The sequence below is a fragment of the Doryrhamphus excisus genome, chromosome 5, assembly GCF_030265055.1.
Source record: "Doryrhamphus excisus isolate RoL2022-K1 chromosome 5, RoL_Dexc_1.0, whole genome shotgun sequence".
In the NCBI taxonomy this organism is placed as follows: domain Eukaryota; kingdom Metazoa; phylum Chordata; class Actinopteri; order Syngnathiformes; family Syngnathidae; genus Doryrhamphus; species Doryrhamphus excisus.
In genome coordinates this window covers 27,068,108-27,089,453 of record NC_080470.1, presented here as the reverse complement: position 1 = coordinate 27,089,453, position 21,346 = coordinate 27,068,108, and the positions used below count along the sequence as shown (strand labels likewise).

Sequence of the window (21,346 nt, the reverse complement as noted above, 5' to 3'; positions counted from 1 at the left end):
TCCACAGCTGACCTAGTTTCTCAGGGAACAGAAGGAGCGAGACCTGGAGGGTCAGGATGGCCGAGCGGTCGAAGGCGCTGCATTCAGGTTGCAGTCTCTAATGAGGCGTGGGTTCAAATCCCACTTCTGACAGTGCAAGAGGACCTCAGACCTGGTCACCTGAACAGGGACTTGAATCCGGGACACTCGGATCAAAAGTTTCATGTTCGGGACCAAATGGTCCTTCGAGCCGAATATCTTCCCAGTGACCTGCAAGATCCAGAGGGAGGCAGGGATGTTCTGTGCCTCCATTGTCGAGGCGGCAGTGGCCCTAAGATGGTCAGGGCCTGTCGTGGCGGTAATCCTAGAACCCGTTGGTGGATACCATTGGTGAGGGATGCCGTCAAGCTGAAGGAGTTCTCTTGGGCCTTTTTGGCTCATGGGACTTCAGCTGACAGGAACCGACAGGCCAAGCGGTCCGCGGCTTTGGCATTCGCTGAGCCAAAAACTCTGACATGGGAGGAGTTTGGAGAAGCCATGGAGAAGGACTTCCGGACGGCTTCGAAGAGATTCTGGATCCGGCGTCTCAGGAAAGGAAAGCAGTACACAGTGAAGACGCTGTCAAACGCTTGGCTGTACTCATTCGCACCAAAGCAACAAGACCTTCGATAGCTCAGTTGGAAGAGCGGAGGACTGTAGTGGTTCAAGCTGGCATCCTTAGGTCGCTGGTTCAAGTCCGGCTCGAAGGACAAGCTGTTTCTTGTGTTATGTCTGCCGGCAAAGAATGGCAATACCGTCTTGTCTGAAGGACCTCCGCTTCCCTGTCAATGGAGTTGGACTTGAGTCTTTGTCACGCAGTCTGAAATTGGCAAACGGAGTAATTCTGATTGAGTGATCATTTGAGTGTCTATTTGAATACGTTTCATCTCAACTCCTGTTGGAAAAGAACAGCCATTTCCATGAGAGCACAAGACCCCTGGATTGTACCCGAAAATACTTTGCGCTCATCAGAGAGTAAAGTTGTTGTCCTGGTTTGCAAAGCCTCCATTGTTACGCCAGAAGGTGCCAGTCACATCCAAAACAAAGGGTTCCATGGTGTAATGGTTAGCACTCTGGACTCTGAATCCAGTTTAGGGTGATACCTATGGCTGTATTTGGCCTAGATATCGGGATTGGGGCCCGGATTAGTATTCGCTACTTGGGAAAATTTCATCAAAAAACAAAGGAGTTTATGGAGAATGCGGGCGTTGATCCCGCTACCTCTCACATGCTAAGCGAGCGCTCTACCATTTGAGCTAATTCCCCTGCTGATGCAGTGTTGGCAGAGAAGGTCCAGTCTCAGAACTATTTTGGTGCCTTTGCTGGAGTACGTCAAAGCGACACAGTCTCTGCCTTTCAGAGTGCAGACATGATGCAGTCCCTGGTTGTCTAGTGGCTGGGACTTGGTGCTCTCACCACCGCGGCCGTTGTTCGATTCCCGGTCAGGGAACTGACATTTGGTTAGGTTTTGACTGGAGATAGGATTTGTCTTGGTCCTCGGCCGAACGGTTCGGGTCATCTTTCAGCGCTGTCTGTGAACTGCTGTCACTGCACATGAAAACAATTCCAAGTCCGCCAATCGAATCCCGGTCTACCTGGTCGACGGACACGTAAACAGTGCAGGTACCCTCCTTTGTGCGGCTCCATTTCAGTGTCCTCCGTTGTCAGCGAACCTCACAAGGTCACAGTTTTTTCCTGATCAGGGCACCGTTTTGGGTTGGGTGGATGAGTGGTCTGAAGCACCAGATTAAGGCTCCTTTCGCTCAGGAGCCACTGGTTGAAATCCCACAGCTGTCATTTTCCTTGTCAGCTCCATTATCCACGACTGGAATGATTTGGTAGCAAAGGACTGTCAGATTGTACAACACAGCTGAGCACTTGGAGAAGAAGATGGATAGAGGTCTTGTTCTCCCGGACTGGTTGTTGCAACCGCAACCCTGCTCAAGGTTCAACGTGACACACAAAACAGGAACTCCACGTCTGGGAATCGAACCGCGTAATCTTCCATGTGACAGGCGGAGATACTGGCCACTATACTGACAAGGACTGCTGCTGAGTTGATGTAGTGTCGATTGGCCAAAGCGGAATTCAGAACAGGCTTGTGGCCCATGACCGTTTTTATGGTAGCTGGAGACTTCAACCAGTGAAATCCTTCCAATTTTCTGTAGCTCTTATCCTCATCAACGGACCGTATTGCCCACCCGTTACCGGCATGGGGACATTCCAACCCAAGTTGAGAACACACTGGACCAGGTACACAGCAACACACGTGGCACAGACACAGCTTCACCCTGCCCCCACTTTTACCCACGACTGAAAAAGCAGAACACCACCTTAGAAGCTGAAATACTCACTTGGGAGAACGTTAGACTGAAGTTCTAAAGGTCCCTGGTTCAAGACCGGTTTTCAGAAAAATCCCTGTTTATGTTGTGACTTGGCAAATAGTTTGAAAAGGCTTATTGGCTGGCTGAAAGGACCTTAGCTTCATTCTTCAAAAGGCCAGACATCCAGCCATCCAGACAATGTTAGAGGAGGTTACAAACCATTGACTCCAAGGGCACAAGTTGAGTCCACCAAGATATCAAAGTGACCCGGAGGGTGGCTAAGGTGTTTCTTTCAAGCCGCGATTGTGATGTCTTGTTTTGTTGAAGAAAAGCCCATTATTTCTGGAACAATTTTCCCTACAAAGGAGAAATCTTTGTCCATTTGGACAATTGTCAATCTGCCCCCACTTTGGACACATCGTCGTGTTTCATTGTTTGGCAACTGCTTTGTGACTTCACCAGTCCCCTTAAAAGCCCCGTCCTTCAGGTTTCCATAGTGTAGTGGTTATCACGTTTGCCTCACACGAAAAAGGTCCCCAGTTCAAAACTGGGTGGAAACATGGCCTTTCAAGACCTCCTTTTACAAAAAAATCAAGATGACAAATGGGAACAAGGATATGTGCTTGATGTCTGAAGGTGTATACACGAGCATCCATCCCCAGTTTGGACACACAATCCATATTTCCCGGATGACTGATGGGCTGGGAATACATAACAGGTCGGTGTTGGAGGACCTGATGGACCGCGAGGGTTCATAACGTAAAAGAAATTCAGAAAAAATAAGAAGGCCCACAACCCCCAAGGCATTTAAAAACCATTAAGAGAACCTTCAAATGGATCCTGAAACATACAGGGAGCCAATGCAGTGATTTTAGAAGCGGTGTAATATGCGCCTGCCTTCTGGTCCTCGTCAGCACACGTGCAGCAAAAGTTGTTCTGTAAAAGTTGTAGACTTGTGATGTTTCTTTTAGGAAGACCAGAAAGCAGGGCATTGCAATAGTCAATACGACTGGAAATAAAAGCATGCATCAGCATCTCTCTATTTGCCCGAGAGAGGAACGGGCGGACTCTGGCTGTATTCTTTAAATGAAAAATAAAATCCTGTTTTTGTAACATTTTTAATGTGTGGAATAAAATTGAGCTCAGTCCCCTTAAAAGCCCCTTCCTTCAGGTTTCCATAGTGTAGCGGTTATCACGTTTGCCTAACACGCAAAAGGTCCCCAGTTCGAAACTGGGTGGAAACATGGCCATTCAAGTCCTTCTTTTACAAAAAAAAGTTAAGGTGACAAATAGGAACAAGGACTTGTGCTTGATCTCTGAAGGGACTTGAACTCTTGACACTCAGATTTAAAGTCTGATGCCCTACGAAGTGAGCCCCCAGGCCTTTGGTCAAAAGACTTGTTTTTGTGTATTTGGAATGAAATGTTTTCTGCATGTTGAACAGTTTTCAACAGGAAAGATATCTTTCAGATGTAAAAGTGCTGAATCACCCAATATGGGGCTCCAACCAACTACCATGAGATTAAGAGTCTCATGCTCTACTGACTGAGCTAACCGGGCCTTTTTCTGCTCTAGATATCATTTTTTGTTCTGTTTTTATTGATGTGGCCATCCTGATGTTTGATCAATTCCACAACTGACCTAGTTTCTCAGGGGAGAGAAGGAGCAAAACCTGGAAGGTCAGGATGGCCGAGCGGTCGAAGGCGCTGCATTCAGGTTGCAGTCTCTAATGAGGCGTGGGTTCGAATCCCACTTCTGACAGCTTCTTGCATCTTGAAGTGGCGTCACCCAGTAAACCAGGGGTGCTTTTCAACATGACCGCTGCTGAAAAGTGTACAAAGCAGACATATTGCATCCTGGGGTCTTGCGTTTCTCCGGAAAACACTCTTTGTACTTCAACATGACCTCGGATGAAAAGTATGAAAACCAGAGTCATGGAAATACCAGAAGAGGACTGCAGGAATTGAACAAACAAGCCCCTCTTTGCTAGGCTTGTAATTTGACCAACTATCTTTTCCCCTCCTCTGCTGAGTGTCCACTGAATGTAGGTGGCTGTTCTCGCAGGGACATCAATTAGTGAAATTAGTTGTATCACTGGTTGAAATCCCACAGCTGGCATTTTCCTGGTCAGGTCCATTATCCACGACTGGAATGACTTGGCAGCAAAGGACTGTCAGATTGTACAACACAGCTGAGCACTTGGAGAAAAAGATTGAGAGAGGTCTTCGGGTTTGCTCTACCCGAATCTGTAGCGTAGGCTTTTACCAAAGGTATCAAAACGATTCCAAATAGGAACAATGGTTGGGCGCCAGACAGGGAAAAGATAAACTGACCTGTCAATTAACAAGATAACCTTTGGATTTATTCATCCGGCTAGCTTAACCTGTGCTACAGAAGTGAATAAAAAAAATACATAAGATACTCAAAGTCAATATAACTTATATATTCAAATCCAGAAAAAGAACATTCAAATTATTCAAATCATCATTTGCATTTCATGTAATCACAAAAAAAATCCTTCAAATTCTCATAATGAAAAAATTCATATTCACAAAATAATCTACTGCAAACTCAAAAGCGGATTCACAAAAAATGAGGCGTGGGAGTGTGTATGTAGTGTTTGCAGGAGGTTAAATAGTTCACAAGTCCTTTCACAGTCAGTTCAGTCCAGTTCGATATGAAAGAAGGGGCAATGATTAGTGTAGGTGTATGGGTTGGGAGCTGTAATGTTCCAGGAACTGTAATGTTCCAGGAGCTGAGGAAACCAGAAGGTAAGGGGAATGTGAGGAGAAAGGAAAATGGAGGAAGCCAGGAGAGTCGAAGGAAGGAGACCAGACTTAGCTTTTGCCGACAAAAGAGGAGGGACAAAACAGCCACGGACAGCAGGTCCAACAGAGCCTCAGATCCAACCTGCTTCAAGAAACTTTCTTCTTTACCGCTGATAATTTGTCTTGTCTCAGTTTCTCCTTCAGTTTCCACATTTACTTGAGTTCATTCCTTTTCCGATTAGGGTCTTGAATGACTTAAAAATAGTCGGCTCTTAGTTCTGATCGTCTCCTTTCTTTTCCACTCTCACTTCACACACTGAATCTCCTTTTCCTCTGCCCTTTTGTTCTCTTCATGCTCACAGGTGTTCCCTAATTAAATCACTTCCCCCTCCTTCTCCTGCTCAGGTGGCCAGAATTATTTGAGGTTTCCTCTCTTCTCTGCCACAAATCGTAACCCTACTGAAGGTTATATGTCACATTGTGACATACAAAACAGGAACTCCATGTCTGGGAATTGTGCACCAGCTTTCCACGTGACAGGGGGTGATACTGTCCACTACACTATATATCTGGGGACGTCAACCAATGAAAACCATCCATTTTCTGTACCTTTTCTGTATCCTCATCAACGGACTGTATTCCCCACCCGTTACCAGCATGGGGACATTCCAACCCAAGTTGAGAACACACTGGACCAGGTACACAGCAACATACGTGGCACAGACACAGCTTCCCACTGCCCCCACTTTTAGCAAATGACTGAAAAAGCAGAACGCCACCTTAAAAGCTGAAATACTCACTTCGGAGAGTGTTAGACTGACGTTCTGAAGGTCCCTGATTCAAGCCTGGGATTCAGCACAATCCCTGTTCATGTTGCGACTTGGCAAACAGTTTGGCTTCATTCTTCAAAAGGCCAGAGATGAGGTTACAAGACAAACCAGTGACCTCAAGGGCACACGTTGAGTCCACCTGGCCGTGTTCTCTAGACGAGTCTCTTGTAATGCAATCGTGAATAAACCCAGTCCGTGATTTATTGTTCCCAAGTACCAAACACTAATCTGATCCCAAGTCCCGATTTCTATGCCAAAAAAGCCTTAGGTCTAACCCTAAACCCAGTCCTAACTGCCTTCTCCAGTCGAGCACCTTATCTTGTTGTGTAGTACTTACCAGAAACTCAATGCATAAGGCTAAAAATAAGCAATTAGCTAAAAATGTCATCCAATACTTCTCTACAAGAGAGGAGAAATATGATCTCAGGGAAGAAGTACATTTGAAACACTTCTAAGCTAGTACTTATATGCACCCAGACAAGGTTAGAGGAGGTTACAAGCCAAACCATTGACTCCAAGGGCACAAGTTGAGTCCACAGAGATATCAAGGTGAGCCCGAGGGTGGCTAAGGTGTTTCTTTCAAGCCGCGATTGTGATGTCTTGTTTTGTTGAAGAAAAGCCCATTATTTCTGGAACAATTTTCCCTACAAAGGAGAAATCTTTGTCCATTTGGACAATTGTCAATCTGCCCCCACTTTGGACACATCGTCCATTGTTTGGCAACTGCTTTGTGACTTCGCCAGTCCCCTTAAAAGCCCCTTCCGTTGGGTTTCCATAGTATAGTGGTTGTCACGTTTGCCTCACACGCAAAAGGTCCCCAGTTCGAAACTGGGTGGAAACATGGCCTTCCAAGTCCTTCTTTTACAAAAAATCAAGGTGACAAATGGGAACAAGGATATGTGCTTGATCTTTGAAGGGACTTGAACTCTTGACCCTCAGATTAAAAGTCTGATGCCCTACGAAGTGAGCCCCCAGGCCTTTGGTCAAAAGACTTGTTTTTGTGTATTTGGAATGAAATGTTTTCTGCATGTTGAACAATTTTCAACATGAAAGATATCTTTCAGATGTATCAATAAAAGTGCTGAATCGCCCAATGTGGGGCTCCAACCAACTACCATGAGATTAAGAGTCTCATGCTCTACCGACTGAGCTAATCAGGCCTTTTGCTGCTCTATATATGATTTTTTGCTCTGTTTTTATTGATGTGGCCATCCTGATGTTTGATCAAGTCCACAACTGACCTAGTTTCTCAGGGGACAGAAGGAGCAAGACATGGAGGGTCAGGATGGCCGAGCGGTCAAAGGCGCTGCATTCAGGTTGCAGTCTCTAATGAGGCGTGGGTTCGAATCCCACTTCTGACAGCTTCTTGCATCTTGAAGTGGCGTAAACCAGGGGTGCTTGTTCTAGTGAGACGCGTTTGCTCTACCCGAATCGTAACCCTACAGAATTGATACCAGCATTCGCCAAGGAATCCTTTTCCGAAATCTGTTTTTTGTAGAAGAGATGACAGAATTGATTTCAGGATCTATCCATCAGCATCAGACAAATACCCCAAACCTAATCCTGGCCGTGTTCTCTAGACCAGTCTCTTGTCATGTAATAGTGAAGAAACCCAGTCCGTGATTTATTGTTCCCATGTACCAAACAATAATCTGAGCCCCAATACCAATTTCTATGCCAAATACAGCCTTAGGCCTAACCCTAAACCCAGTCCTAACTGCCTTCTCCAGTCCAGCACCTTATCTTGTTGTGTAGTACTTACCAGAAACTCAAGTCCATCATTTATTGATGTTTTATTCAGTCGCCTCAGGATGACAGCAGTTCACAGAAAGCGCTTCAAGATTACCCGAACTGTTCGACCAAGGACCAACCCAAATCCGCCACTAGAGCACCAGGGACTGCATCGTGGCTGCAGTCAGAAAGGCAGAGACTGTGTCGCGTTGACGTACTCCAGCAAAGGAACCAAAATAGGAATGAGACTGGACCTTCTCTGCCAACAATGCATCAGCAGGGTAGAGCGCTTGCTTAGCATGTGAGAGGTAGCGGGATCAATGCCCGCATTCTCAAAAAGCACTTTTCTTTTTTGTGATTAAATGTTCCCAAGTACCGAACACTAATCCGGGCCCCAATCCCGATATCGAGGCCAAATACAGCCATAGGTATCACCCTAAACCCAGTCCTGTCTAGCATTGTCCTGTCTAGCATTCTCCTGTCTAGCACCTTGTCTTGTCTTGTTGCGGGATCAATGTCCGCAGTCTCCTGGGAGTTCTTTGCCTTTTGTAGAAGAGATGTTGGGACCGGAAATGAATCCACGATCGATCCACGTGGGAGACCCGGGTCTGATTCCTGGCCAATGCAGCAGGGCTGTTTTCATACCTTTCATTGTGAAAAAAGTGCCCAGACAGTTTTCGGGACCAACTGATGACCTCTGAATTCGATCAGAAAGTCTCCACCTGAGACTTTCCACCTCAGACTCTCCACCACAATACTTGATTATCTAATCCAAATCCTGTCCATAGTGGCATTCCCAGCCACAGCGCGTTAGAGAACCTCAATGAGACATCGTCGAACGCCCGGCTGTACTCACTCGCCCCAAAACAACAAGACCTTCCATAGGTCAGTTGGAAGAGCGGAAGACTGTAGTGGTTCTAGCTGGCATCCTTAGGTCGCTGGTTCACGTCCGTCTCGAAAGACAAGCCTTTTGCTTATGTTGTGTCTGGAAAGAATGGCAATACCGTCTTTTCTGAAGGACCTCACCTTCCCTGTCAATGGAGTTGGACTTGAGTCTTTGTCACACAGTCTGAAATTGGCAAACCGAGAAATTCTGAATGAGTGGCCAATGCAGTTTGTCTATTTGAATACGTTTCATCTCAACTCCTGTTGGAAAAGGGCAGCTATTTCCATAAGAGCACAAGACCCTTGGATTGTACCCCAAAATACTCATCAAAGAGTAAAGTTGGTGTCCTGGTTTGCAATGCCTCCATTGTTATGCCAGAAGGTGCCAGTCATCCAAAACAAAGGGTTCCATGGTGTAATGGTTAGCACTATGGACTCTGAATCCAGTGATCCAAGTTCAAGTCTTGGTGGAACCGACTTGCCCTGCAGCAATTGAGTGTTTGGACTGTGTCATCCTTAACAGTAAGAATATGATGACTTATTGATTTACTCTACAAATCAGTGGTAACCATGGATCAGGATGAGGTCCCCAAACGACGCCAATGTCTGTGACAGCTGATGTCAAGGATCAGCTGATCAGAAGATACTTGGTTTGTGTGCAGGGCCACAAGTCTTTCCAGTTCCAGTTAAAAGCCAGGCTACTCATGTAGTTTCCATAAAGTACCAAGGGATTGTCCTGTTGCCCTCGTATTTTGAGGGCAAAACGGAGGCGTTTGCAAGTGGACCTCAGACCTGGTACCTGAACAGGGACTTGAATCCCGGACACTCAGATCAAACGTTTCATGTTGAGGTGACAGGCTCAACCTTTGTCTTGTCTGACCATGAACTCTTTTTGTCCAAAAGATATTTGGCTTGTCCATGTGGGCAGTTTAAGACCTCTGTCCATCTTGGAGGTGGACATTTCGGGACCGGGGCTTCTTCATCTCTGCAAGGACAAGTACAGTATGCCAGAAGATTTTGTCTTCATTGAGTTGTCCTCGTTTATCAAGGGCTAGCTGGATAGCTAGAGCATGGTAGAGCATCAGACTTTTAATCTGAGGGTCCAGGGTTCAAGTCCTTGTTCAGGCAGTGAGGAGAATTTTTAAATGTGAAACCAATCTCTTTTATCTTCCTCCTGTGGTCAAGTCCAGAATGCCAGAAGACTTCTGCTCCCTCAACACCGAAAAGGCCAAAGAGAAGCGACACAGTCTCTGCCTTTCTGAGTGCAGACCAAAAGCAGTCCCTGGTGGTCTAGTGGCTAGGATTCGGTGCTCTCACTGCTGCGGCTGGATTGGTTTTTCCTGGAGATAGGATTTGTCTTCGGCCTCGGTGGAATGGTTGGGGTCACCTTGAAGCGCTACTTGAGAACAATAAATCACGGACTGGGATTCTTCATTATGCCATGACAAGAGACTAGTCTACAGAACATGGCCAGGATTAGGTTTGGGGTATTTGTCTGATGCTGAGGGATCGATCGTGGACTCATTTCCGATCCCGACATCTCTTTTACAAAATACAAAGGATTCCTTGGAGAATGCGGGTATCGATTCTGCTACTTCTCGCATGCTAAGCAAGCACTTTACCATTTGAGGCAATTCCCCGGGTTTGGGGTATTTGTCGAATGCTAAGGGGTAGATCCAATCCCAACATCTATTCTACAAAAGGCAAAGAACTCCTAGGAGACTGCGGGCATTGATCCCAAAACAAGACAAGACAAGGTGCTAGACTGGAGAATGCAGTTAGGACTGGGTTTAGGGTGATACCTATGGCTGTATTTGGCCTAGATATCGGGATTGGGGCCCAGATTAGTGTTCGGTACTTGGAACATTTAATCACCAAAAACAGAAGAGACTATGGAGAATGCGGGCATTGATCCCGCAACCTCTCACATGCTAAGCGAGCACTCTACCATTTGAGCTAATTCCGCTGCTGTTGGCAGGGAAGGTCCAGTCTCATAACTATTTTGGTTCCTTTGCTGGAGTACATCAAAGCGACACAGTCTCTGCCTTTCAGAGTACAGCCATGCGGGCATGTGGGTGTATCAAGACAAACTGTGAGATGAGTATAATAAATTAAAACAATATAATGAATAATCACCTTCAAGATGTATCAATAAAAGTGCTGAATCGCCCAATGTGGGGCTCGAACAAACGACACTGAGATTAAGAGTCTCATTCTCTACCGACTGAGCTAATCGGGCCTTTTTATGCCCTGAACATCATTTTTTTTTTTGTTGTTATTGATGTTGCCTTCCTGATGTTTGATCAATTCCTCAGCTGTCCTAGTTTCTCAGGGAACAGAAGGAGCAAGATGTTCAGTCATCGCTGAGAATTTTGTTCTGGTTTTAGGTATTTGTCGGATGTAGATCCAATCCCAACTTCTCTTCTACAAAGGGCAAATAACTCCTTGGAGACTGTGGGCATTGATCCCCCTACCTCTCACATGCTAAGCAAGCGCTACTTGGGAAAATTTCATCACAAAAAACAAAAGAGATTATGTAGAACGCATTGATCCCACTACCTTTCACATGCTAAGCGAGCGCTTTACCATTTGAGCTAATTCCCCTGCTGGAGCAGCGTTGGCAGAGAAGGTCCAGTCTAACAACTATTTTGGTTCCTTTGCTGGAGTACGTCAAAGTGACACAGTCTCTCAGAGTGCAGCCATAACGTTCGATTCCCGGTCAGGAAACTGACATTTGGACAGGTTTTGAGTGGAGAATTTGGGTTGGTCCTCGGTCGAACGGTTAGGGTCATCTTTAAGCGCTATCTGCGAACTGCTGTCATCCTGAAGCGACTGACGACAGAAATACGAATAAAACACATCAATAAATTATAGACTTGAGATTAATTATCATACTCCCTGTTGGTCTACCATTTTAAGCGCGTCTTAGAACGGCGCAGCTGCAAAAAGCCCCCTTCTCTTCCTGCCTAGTTGTTGACATATTTCAGATTGTGCAGATGCGGCATAGGCCGGCCAATCAGAAGTTGCCACCGCCCTGGACTGTGGCAGATGTTGTCCAGTTGGAAAAGGACCACCAAATCCTCCTGCAGGTGGATGCCGCTGGTCCTGGCTAGCTTGCAAACCTTTTCAATGAACCTGACTCTAAAATTCAAGTGTTGCTCTCTCACCTGGAGAAACCTGGGAGCACGGTGAGAATCATGTTCTTTGATTTTTCCAGTGCGTTCAACACCATCCAGCCAGCACTTCTGAGGGACAAGCTGGAGAACACAGGGGTGGACCTGCACCTCACATCGTGGATACTGGATTACCTCACCAACCGTCCACAGTATGTGAGGACACGGGACTGTGTGTCCGACACAGTTGTCTGCAGTACGGGGGCTCCGCAGGGAACGGTCCTGGCTCCGTTCCTTTTCACCCTTCAGACTTCTCCTACAACACACCAACCTGCCACCTGCAGAAGTTCTCTGACGACTCTGCAATTGTTGGCCTCATCACAGATGGGGACGACTTGGAGTACAGAGGACTGACACAGGACTTTGTGGACTGGTGCCAGCGGAACTGCCTCCAGATCAACACGGGGAAAACCAGAGAGCTGGTGGTGGATTTCCGCAGGCGCATCCACTCTCCTCCAACACCAGTGAACATTCAGGGAATGGACATTGAGATGGTGACATCTTACAAGTACCTGGGTGTTCATCTCAACAATAGACTGGACTGGACTCATCACACAGAAGCACTCTACAGGAAGGGCATGAGCAGACTCTATCTGCTCAGGAGACTGAGGTCTTTTGGAGTGCAAGGGGCACTCCTCAAGACGTTCTATGACTCTGTTGTGGCTTCAGCCATTTTCCAGGGAGTGGTCTGCTGGGGCAGCAGCATTTCGGCTGCGGATAGGAAGAGACTGGATAAGATCATCAGGAAGGCCAGCTCTGCACTGGGTTGCCCCCTTGACCCAGTGGAGGTGGTGGGAGAGAGGAGGATGTTGGCTAAGCTATCATCCATGTTGGAGAACAACTCCCACCCCCTGCAGGACACCTTGACAGCACTTGAAAGCTCCTTCAGCGATAGACTGCTTCACCCCAAGTGTGTGAAGGAGCGATATCGCAGGTCTTTTCTTCCTGCAGCTGTCAGGCTGTACAACCAGCACTGCTCCCAATAGACTTCTACACTGCTATGTACATCTGTGTAATACTTTGCTTTTTACATTCAGTATAGTTACTCCAGACCCCATTCACTGTGCAATATCTGATCAACCTCCATGTGCAATATTAAGGCTCTAAATGCAATATATTAAGTTCTATGTGAAGTATTTCTATAATGCCTCATATTAACTCACTAGCAAGATCTCAGTGTATAGACTGGTCATATATATCATCTCGTCTCATATTATCTACATACTGTATTGTATATAACTCTGGGAAAAACTGTTGATTTTTGTTAATACTTGAGTCGTTATATTGTTTATTTTTCTATATTGTGTATTTTGTACTGCTTAACTGATTCTGTACTCTTGCTGCTGTGCAATACAAATTTCCCCACTGAGGGACGAATAAAGGCATATCTTAATCTTAATCTTAATCTTAATCTTAATCTTGCTCACAGACGAATAGGAAGCAACTGGGAGCAGCAATCAGCACCTCCAAGTCAGAGTTTTTGGTTCTTGCTTTTTTAGTTAGTGCCAAAAGTGGGGGAAGGGTGAAGCTATGTCTGTGCCAAGTCCTGTCGTCATCGCCGATGTGGCCTCAGTAATGTGGTTGACGAGTCTGCCTACAGATGGGAGGTTGACCATCTGGCGACTCTATCTCCAGTCAAAACCTATCCAAATCTCAATTCTTTGACCGGGAATCGAACCAATGCCGCGGCGGTGAGAGCTGCGAATCCTAGCCACTAGACCACCAGGGACTGCTTTATGGGAGCACTCTGAAAGGCAGAGACTGTGTCGCTTTGACGTAGTCCAGCAAAGGAACCAAAATAGTTCTGAGACTGGACCTTCTCTGCCAACGCTGCAACAGCAGGGGAATTAGCTCAAATGGTAGAGCGCTCGCTTAGCATGTGAGAAGTAGCAGAATTGATACCTGCATTCTCATAGGAATCCTTTTCCGTAATACATTTTTTGTCGAAGAGATGTTGGGATCAGAATTGAGTCCAGGATCTATCCATCAGCGTCAGACAAATACCCCAAACCTAATCCTGGCCGTGTTCTCTAGACTTGTCCTTGTTGAGATGAAGAAGCCCTGGTCCCGAAATTTCCACCTCCAAGATGGACTGAGGTCTTAAACAGCCCACATGGACAAGCCAAATATCTTGTTCATGGTCAGACAAGACAAAGGTTGAGCCTGTCACCTGAACATGAAACTGGATTCAAGTCCCTGTTCAGGTGACCAGGTCTGAAGTCCACTTGCAAACGCCTCCTTTTTGCCCTCAAACTACGAGGGCAACAGGATAATCCCTTGGTACTCTACGGAAACTACATGAGGAGACTGGCTTTTAACTGGAACTGGAAAGACTTGTGGCCCCGCACACAAACCAAGTATCTTCTGATCAGCTTGACATCAGCTGTCACAGACATTGGCGTCGTTTTGGGGACCTCATCCTGATCCACAGTTACCACTTATTTGTAGATTAAGTCAATAAGTCATCATACTCTTACAGGAAGACTCAGTCCAAACACTCAATTGCTGCAGGGCAAGTAGGTTCCACCAAGACTTGAACTTGGACCACTGGATTCAGAGTCCAGAGTGCTAACCATTACACCATGGAACCCTTTGTTTTGGATGTGACTGGCACCTTCTGGCGTAACAATGGAGGCTTTGCAAACCAGGACAACAACTTTACTCTCTGATGAGTGCAAAGTATTTTCGGGTACAATCCAGGGGTCTTGTGCTCTCACGGAAATGGCTGTCCTTTTCCAACAGGAGTTGAGATGAAACGTATTCAAATAGACACTCAAATGATCACTCAATCAGAATTACTCCGTTTGCCAATGTCAGACTGCGTGACAAAGACTCAAGTCCAACTCCATTGACAGGGAAGCGGAGGTCCTTCAGACAAGACGGTATTGCCATTCTTTGCCGGCAGACATAACACAAGAAACAGCTTGTCCTTCGAGCCGGACTTGAACCAGCGACCTAAGGATGCCAGCTTGAACCACTACAGTCCTCCGCTCTTCCAACTGAGCTATCGAAGGTCTTGTTGCTTTGGTGCGAATGAGTACAGCCAAGCGTTTGACAGCGTCTTCACTGTGTACTGCTGTCCTTTCCTGAGACGCCGGATCCAGAATCTCTTCGAAGCCGTCCGGAAGTCCTTCTCCATGGCTTCTCCAAACTCCTCCCATGTCAGAGTTTTTGCCTCAGCGAATGCCAAAGCCGCGGACCGCTTGGTCTGTCGGTTCCTGTCAGCTGAAGTCCCATGAGCCAAAAAGGCCCAATAGAACTCCTTCAGCTTGACGGCATCCCTCACCAACGGGTTCTAGTATTACCGCCACGACAGGCCCTGACCACCTTAGGGCCACTGCCGCCTCGACAATGGAGGCACAGAACATCCCTGCCTCCCTCTGGATCTTGCAGGTCACTGGGAAGATATTCGGCTCGAAGGACCATTTGGTCCCGAACATGAAACTTTTGATCTGAGTGACCCGGATTCAAGTCCCTGTTCAGGTGACCAGGTCTGAGGTCCTCTTGCAAACGCCTCCTTTTGCCCTCAAAATACAAGGGCAACAGGACAATACCTTGGTACTTTATGGAAACTACATGAGGAGCCGGGCTTTTAACTGGAACTGGAAAGACTTGCGGCCCCGCACTGTCAGAAGTGGGATTTGAACACACGCCTCATTAGAGACTGCAACCTGAATGCAGCGCCTTCGACCACTCGGCCATCCTGACCCTACAGGTCTCGCTCCTTCTGTTCCCTGAGAAACTAGGTCAGCTGTGGAATTGATCAAACATCAGGATGGCCACATCAATAAAAACAGAACAAAAAATTATATCTAGAGCAGTAAAAGGCCTGATTAGCTCAGCCGTAGAGTATGAGACTCTTAATCTCATGGTCGTGGGTTCGAGCCCCATATTGGGGATTCAGCATTTTTATTGATACATCTGAAAGATATCTTTCCCTGTATGTTTCAGGATCCATTTGAAGGTTCTCTTAATGGTTTTTAAATGCCTTAGGGGTTGTGGGCCTTCTTATTTTTCTGAATTTCTTTTACGTGATGAACCCTCACGGTCCATCAGGTCCTCGAACACCGACCTGTTATGTATTCCTAGCCCATCAGTCATCCGGGAAATATGGATTGTGTGTCCAAACTGGGGATGGATGCTTGTGTACACACCTTCAGACATCAAGCACATATCCTTGTTCTTATTTGTCATCTTGATTTTTTTGTAAAAGGAGGTCTTGAAAGGCCATGTTTCCACCCAGTTTTGAACTGGGGACCTTTTGCGTGTGAGGCAAACGTGATAACCACTACACTATGGAAACCTGAAGGAAGGGGCTTTTAAGGGGACTGGTGAAGTCACAAAGCAGTTGCCAAACAATGAAACACGACGATGTGTCCGAAGTGGGGGCAGATTGGGGCTGACTCCAAATGAGTCTTAATTAGTGTTTTGGTGTTGCAGAAACTGTGGCAGCCTTCTTGTGCACCGGCGGGAATGAACTCAAAGGACAGAGCTCTTGCTTTACATGCAGGAGATAGTGGGTTTGATACCTGTATTCTCCACATGGTATGTTATGGCTTTTTCTTGCCAACAAAAGCGTTCTTGATCTCCGACATCGTACCTTATACTTTGATTGATTGCATGTGTGAGGGAGCTGCCAATCATCCCTCTTTGATCAGGTGTATGCCCCACCTACACACGGCCATGTTTACTTATTTGTGTATATAGCTGGCTTTTGTTATTTACACATACATCCTGGTTAGTACTTTAATTATATTTGTTTGCCATTTAAGTTGTTTCATTGCCACCTTAGTTAGTTTTCATTTAGAAGTCATTGGTTTGGTTCCTAATTTCTCATCAGTTTCTCCTTTCTTACGAGAAGGTGATTGATCGGGGCACAAGCATGGAGGTGCGCCCATGGGAGTGCAGGCTAGAGGCTGATCACCTTGATTGGACTCTCCCAAGTGTCACCTGGAGGAGGGGGTGGGGGGGGTTAACTGTATAGTTTCTGGGTAAATGTAGTTAAATGTAGTCTAGTGCTTAAAATGTATCCAGAAAGTGGAACTTAAGTGTGCTAATATTGAAAGGCTTTTGGAACATAAAAGAAAAGTGTTGAAATTGTAAATATGGTACCTTTTAGATAAATTGCCTCACCCTCTCATTGGGGAATTATGGTTGGCCCTTCACGGGTAAAAGGGGCTGGTGAATTGCTGGGCGGAAGGCCTGTTGTGTGTGTGCTGGGGAAAATACTGTTGGACTGTCTGGTCTGGGGTGCGCTTCAGAGGCTATGGCTATCCTGGGCTCGTAAGAGGCCATTTTAAAAACTAAAATCTTACAGCATGCTAATGAATCATTAGCATCAGCAATGAAGCCCCATGAGGCTTGGAACCATTTTAGTCAACTGGTTAGAGAATGGATTCATTTCTTGAATCTTCATGTGCACACGAAACCACCTGCTGGCCGTGGATCGAATTACAGGCGGATGTATCTTCATGTGTGATGCATTGAATGCTCATCTGTTTTGGCTCTTGGAAATTATGTACCACAAAAAAATGTATAACCGAATGATTAATCTACAAAGTGTAAGATAAAATATACAGTATATATAAAATACTGAATGTTTTCTTGTCCATAAATGCCATGTATCATGTGATATGGCTAGCTTCATCATGGTTGTGTTGTTTATACTGTAATATGTTACTATTATAATGTAGTACTATTAACCTTACCATGGATGGGTGAAGGTCATGTGGTACAATTCTGGCCCCTCCCTCAAATGAATCAAGCCTTGGTACACGCTTTGTAGAAGTGCCCACTCGATTTTTCGACACACACTTCGAAGCCCTGGCACCTCATCACTACTAATGATGTTTACTGATGTGATACAGGTGTGGTCAAAACTAGTGTATTTGTATATCACCACACAAGTGGACAGACAATACAATTCCAAAAGCAACACACACCTGCCATGACCCTGATTCGACCAGGGTTGCTGCGGCCACAACACAGAGTACGAACCACGATACCGTTACGGCTGTGAGCTATGCTTTTCTGGGCAAGAACCATAAACTCAGATTCGGAGGTGCAGATTGTTCATTCCAGCTGCTTCAAATTTGTCTGTGAGCAAAGCTTGAATTTTAGACTCAAATCAATTGAAAAGGCTGTCATGCACGTTTTCCTTTTGTTAGAATAAAATGTAGATAGAATGAATATAATGTCAGTTATCACCCTCATATCCATTTGCTTAGACAATAGAAAGTGTTTGACTGTGCTGAAGAGGGAATGTTCCTGTGACCCTGATCTCAGACCCCCAGTGACCCCCAGGTCCTGGAGGTGCCTGGATGCGCCAACAGCAACCCTGCCTGCAGATGTTTCTGTTAATCCTGCAAGAATGTGTCAAGATAAGAACTCATAAAACAATAAAAGTAATAACTCTCACATATACACACACACATTGACAAACAAATACAGCTTGTGCAACTGCCCCCCCCCCCCCCTTATAGTTGCACGACCATGTAGTAGGGATCCCCGAAAGAGAATATAAAAAGAGAGTGTGAACTGCATATTCAGAATGGAGTGGCATGTCACTGGGTATGTGGTTTCACTCTCCTCGCTGCGAGTAACTTTGAATATTGTTGTCTGTCTCTTCTGTATTTCTGGATTTAAGTGTTTTTAAATGTGTCACAGGAGTTTGAACCTGACACCTTTGTGCCACTAGCTCAAAACAAAAATAGCAGTAGTTTGAGGTTAGGATCTGGATTGTCACTGTTTTGCCAAGAGTAAAATGGGTTCGAGAGAGAGGTCCTATTTGGCAAGACAAGAAAAAAGCAACAATCCAGAAGCTAGAGAGAGATGCTGATGCATGCTTTTATTTCCAGTCGTATTGACTAATGCAATGCCCTGCTTTCTGGTCTTCCTAAAAGAAACATCACAAGTCTACAACTTTTACAGACCAACTTTTGATGCATGTGTGCTGACGAGGACCAGAAGGCAGGCGCATATTACACCGCTTCTAAAATCACTGCATTGGCTCCGTGTATGTTTCAGGTTCGATTTGAAGGTTCTCGTAATGGTTTTTAAATGTCTTAGGGGTTGTGGGCCTTCTTATCTTTCTGAATTACTTATAAGTTACGAACCCTCGCGGACCCTCAGGTCCTCCGACACCGGCCTGTTATGTATTTCCAGAGTTAAAACATGGACACACACGATGAGGCATCTTTCCAGTTTTATGGCCCCGTTTGTGGAACAGCCTGCTGGAGGACCTGAGGGCCGTAGAGAACGTTGAGATTTTTACAAATAGGCTCAAAACCCGCCTATTTAATTTGGCTTTTAACTCTTGCTCCTAGTATACTCTTTTTTTAACTTTTGAACTTGACTTTTATTTAATGATTATTTTATACCCTATACCTTTTATTTTGGATCTTAACCAAATGTTTTTTATAGTTTTACACATGCTTATTTTAGTTTTTATTAATGTTCCTATAGATTTCATTTTTATGTTTATTTCTATATATACATTAAGGGAAAAGACCACAAGGAAATGCGCACAAGGAATAATTCTCACTTGTAGCCACTCAGACTGGCATTATTTCACCAATCCTGTTCAAAGCTCAGCACTTCATATGATTTCCATCCAGTGTTGTGGTAACCATGTGCCCCTAACCTGTGAAAGGTCCCCAGTTCAAAACTGTCATAAATAAGCAGGGTGACATGGCATTCATAGCAGAGGATAGTTTTCATCCATCGATCTAAAGCACCAGATGAAGGCTTTCGCTCAGGAAAACCGAAATCTGTGACACCGTGGTGAAGTTAGTTTCACGTTGGATATTCTCCTCCATAGAAACGGCGGTCGTTCCCCTCACTGTGCCGGCCGGGCTGCTCTCTCCTGCTGCGGGGAGCTCACACGGAAGTCCCGCCCTCTATGCCGCTTGTTCGGACTAGGGACCGTCAATAAATTTCCATTCATTTCTATTCCATTGAAGAGAGTTTGCTAAAAAAAAAAAATTAAATCACACCAGAAATTGATCCACAACCGTGTCAAATAATAATTCGGTGTGCAGAGAAGGTGATTGGCTGCAATTTTCCGTCCCTCCAGATCTGTACGCCTCCAGGACCCTGAGGTGTGCAGAAAGGATTGTGGCCGATCCCTCTGACCCCGGACACAGACTCTTCGAGACGCTCCCCTCTGGCAGGAGGCTGCGGTCCATCAGGACCAAAACCTCACGCCACAAGAACAGTTTCTTCCCGTCTGCTGTCAGTCTCATCAACAAAGCCCGGAACCCCACCTGACACTCTTCACACCCCACCTCTGCCTCATCCTGCCACTTTGACACTTTCATTGTATACGTTACATTAACGCTCAGTTTGGACAATCAGACTGCACTTCCGGAATAACAAACAAAAAACAGATGTTAAATAGATGTGTCTGCACCTACTATACCAAAACAAATTCCTCGTATGTGTTTGATCATACATGGCAATAAACCTTTTCTGATTCTGAAGCCCATTTTTAGAAGTTTTATATTTTATTGGGCTTCATATGACATTTTAACATTAAAAATTGAAAGATTTTGTATTATAGCATGCAGGCCATGCGACCTTGGCACTTCAAATCACTTTATGTTAATCACCTTGTATTAATATTACAATGCATACCTTGTCACTGTTGGTGAGCTATAATAGATTAATTATTTGAGTGGTGTTCTCGCTGCCTTCAGGGAAAAGACACTGGTCTATTTGCTCCAGGGCCACCAGACTGGTTGACAGCCTGTATCCTCAAAACAACTGGAACTGCTAAAGGGACACCATTTGTCGGATTGTTTTCATTGTCCCCATCTCATGTCCTGTGCTGCCCTGTCCAGCTGCTGAACTTTGGGTTACTGTGTTAATACCTTCTGCACAAAGTATTGCTGGAGTATTAAAAAGCAGTATATTAACTCCATCTGTGAAATTTGGCTGTTATGCACGTGCTCTGCTGCATAAAAAAATCATTGACAAATGTATTGATTGAATTATTGGGCTAATATTTTGAATGACTTACAATAAATCCATTTCATGTGAAAACTGGCCTCGTAGTACTATGCACACCTTTTTGTTTTTCAAATAATGTTTAATCAGATTTAATATGAATTTGTTACACAAGTCATTATCAATACCTTCCAGGTCATATGACCTTTGACCTACAAACCACTTTGTATCAGAAGGAATTGTCTGTTAGTACCATACACACCTTTTTGATTTGGTACTTAACTTTACTAGGATTCGTGATTATTTTTTTACACAAATCATTATCAATAGCTTCCAGGTCATGTGATCTTTGACCTCCAAACCACTTTGTATCAGTAGGAATGGTTTCCTAGTACCATACATGCCTTTTTACTTTGCTACTCAACTCTGCTAGGATTTTATATGTATTTTTTATATGAACTATTATCAACAGCTTCCAGGTCATTAGACCCCTGACCTCCAAACCACTTTGTATCAGTAGGACTTGTCTGCGAGTACCATACACGCCTTTTTGCTTTGCTACTCAACTTTGTAACGATCGCGGCCTCCTATGGAGGTAACGAGGCTACAACGCAAAAAGGAAGGTCGCGGGGGGAGTGGATATCAGCTATAAGAAAAAAAAAGGAAACTGT

General features: G+C 45.3%; 12 non-coding genes across 12 annotated transcripts; 8 read left to right on the top strand and 4 right to left on the bottom strand.

The window, feature by feature from the left end:
* The first annotated feature begins 50 nt into the window (after positions 1-50).
* Positions 51-132, top strand: trnal-cag (transfer RNA leucine (anticodon CAG)). Its single transcript has one exon. It is a non-coding gene; the product is annotated as a tRNA-Leu (tRNA).
* Positions 133-641: 509 nt separating this feature from the next.
* trnay-gua (transfer RNA tyrosine (anticodon GUA)) lies at positions 642-728 on the top strand. Its single transcript is given in 2 exon segments — positions 642-678; positions 693-728. It is a non-coding gene; the product is annotated as a tRNA-Tyr (tRNA).
* A 2,101-nt stretch (positions 729-2,829) lies between these two features.
* trnav-cac (transfer RNA valine (anticodon CAC)) lies at positions 2,830-2,902 on the top strand. The gene has a single exon. It is a non-coding gene; the product is annotated as a tRNA-Val (tRNA).
* A 611-nt stretch (positions 2,903-3,513) lies between these two features.
* On the top strand, positions 3,514-3,586 carry trnav-aac (transfer RNA valine (anticodon AAC)). The gene has a single exon. It is a non-coding gene; the product is annotated as a tRNA-Val (tRNA).
* Positions 3,587-4,021: 435 nt separating this feature from the next.
* trnal-cag (transfer RNA leucine (anticodon CAG)) lies at positions 4,022-4,103 on the top strand. The gene has a single exon. It is a non-coding gene; the product is annotated as a tRNA-Leu (tRNA).
* A 2,605-nt stretch (positions 4,104-6,708) lies between these two features.
* trnav-cac (transfer RNA valine (anticodon CAC)) lies at positions 6,709-6,781 on the top strand. Its single transcript has one exon. It is a non-coding gene; the product is annotated as a tRNA-Val (tRNA).
* A 438-nt stretch (positions 6,782-7,219) lies between these two features.
* Positions 7,220-7,301, top strand: trnal-cag (transfer RNA leucine (anticodon CAG)). Its single transcript has one exon. It is a non-coding gene; the product is annotated as a tRNA-Leu (tRNA).
* A 1,659-nt stretch (positions 7,302-8,960) lies between these two features.
* Positions 8,961-9,032, top strand: trnaq-cug (transfer RNA glutamine (anticodon CUG)). Its single transcript has one exon. It is a non-coding gene; the product is annotated as a tRNA-Gln (tRNA).
* Positions 9,033-14,247: 5,215 nt separating this feature from the next.
* trnaq-cug (transfer RNA glutamine (anticodon CUG)) lies at positions 14,248-14,319 on the bottom strand. Its single transcript has one exon. It is a non-coding gene; the product is annotated as a tRNA-Gln (tRNA).
* Positions 14,320-14,656: 337 nt separating this feature from the next.
* Positions 14,657-14,743, bottom strand: trnay-gua (transfer RNA tyrosine (anticodon GUA)). The gene is given in 2 exon segments: positions 14,657-14,692; positions 14,707-14,743. It is a non-coding gene; the product is annotated as a tRNA-Tyr (tRNA).
* A 612-nt stretch (positions 14,744-15,355) lies between these two features.
* On the bottom strand, positions 15,356-15,437 carry trnal-cag (transfer RNA leucine (anticodon CAG)). The gene has a single exon. It is a non-coding gene; the product is annotated as a tRNA-Leu (tRNA).
* A 522-nt stretch (positions 15,438-15,959) lies between these two features.
* Positions 15,960-16,032, bottom strand: trnav-cac (transfer RNA valine (anticodon CAC)). Its single transcript has one exon. It is a non-coding gene; the product is annotated as a tRNA-Val (tRNA).
* Positions 16,033-21,346: the final 5,314 nt, after the last annotated feature.